The sequence below is a fragment of the Cyprinodon variegatus genome, unplaced genomic scaffold (genome assembly GCF_000732505.1).
Source record: "Cyprinodon variegatus isolate N-32 unplaced genomic scaffold, C_variegatus-1.0 Scaffold1465, whole genome shotgun sequence".
In the NCBI taxonomy this organism is placed as follows: Eukaryota; Metazoa; Chordata; class Actinopteri; order Cyprinodontiformes; family Cyprinodontidae; genus Cyprinodon; species Cyprinodon variegatus.
In genome coordinates, this window is record NW_015151918.1 from 16,026 (window position 1) to 16,696 (window position 671).

Consider the following 671-nt stretch of genomic DNA (forward strand, 5'->3'; position numbering starts at 1 on the left):
AGCCAAAATAATTCCCATCATTTCCCCTGTAAACACTGATACGTCATCAGAAATCCTCTTACACTTTTTAATATTAAATTCTGGAACGATAAATGACACCCCATTGTTGTTACTTAGGCTTTTAGATGCATCTGTATACACTTGAACATAACCAAAATATTTATTTTCTATATATGGCTATGGTGCATTCAGGAGCATGGGATATTTTATACTTACAAGGAAAGACGCATAAAACGGAACCGAACTTAACTCAAACAATAATGTATTTATCCAAAAAAAGTGTGGGCTCTCCTACAATACTGAATGCTCTATAATCTTATTTCTGTTTTTTTTTTTTTTTTTTGTTTTTTTTTTTGATTAGGCTGCTATCTTTTTATTCTAAAAAAAATCTATAATATTACAGCAGCAAATTATCAAAGTTTTTCAAAAGCCTGTTTAACAGCTTCAAATGGGGCTTCAGATCATAGTTCCACCTACCAAATTTCTATTTGTATTTTTGTGTTAGGTAAAAATAAAAACAATGCTTTATTAATAACCAAGTTTCCCTCCCTATCTCCATCTGTTCCTAAAATTCCTTTAATACTCCATTCTCTCCTTTTTAAATATCTCACTTTCTAACTTTTACATGGATCATAATAGTTAAAAGTCCTAATATTACCCATTTTTACTAA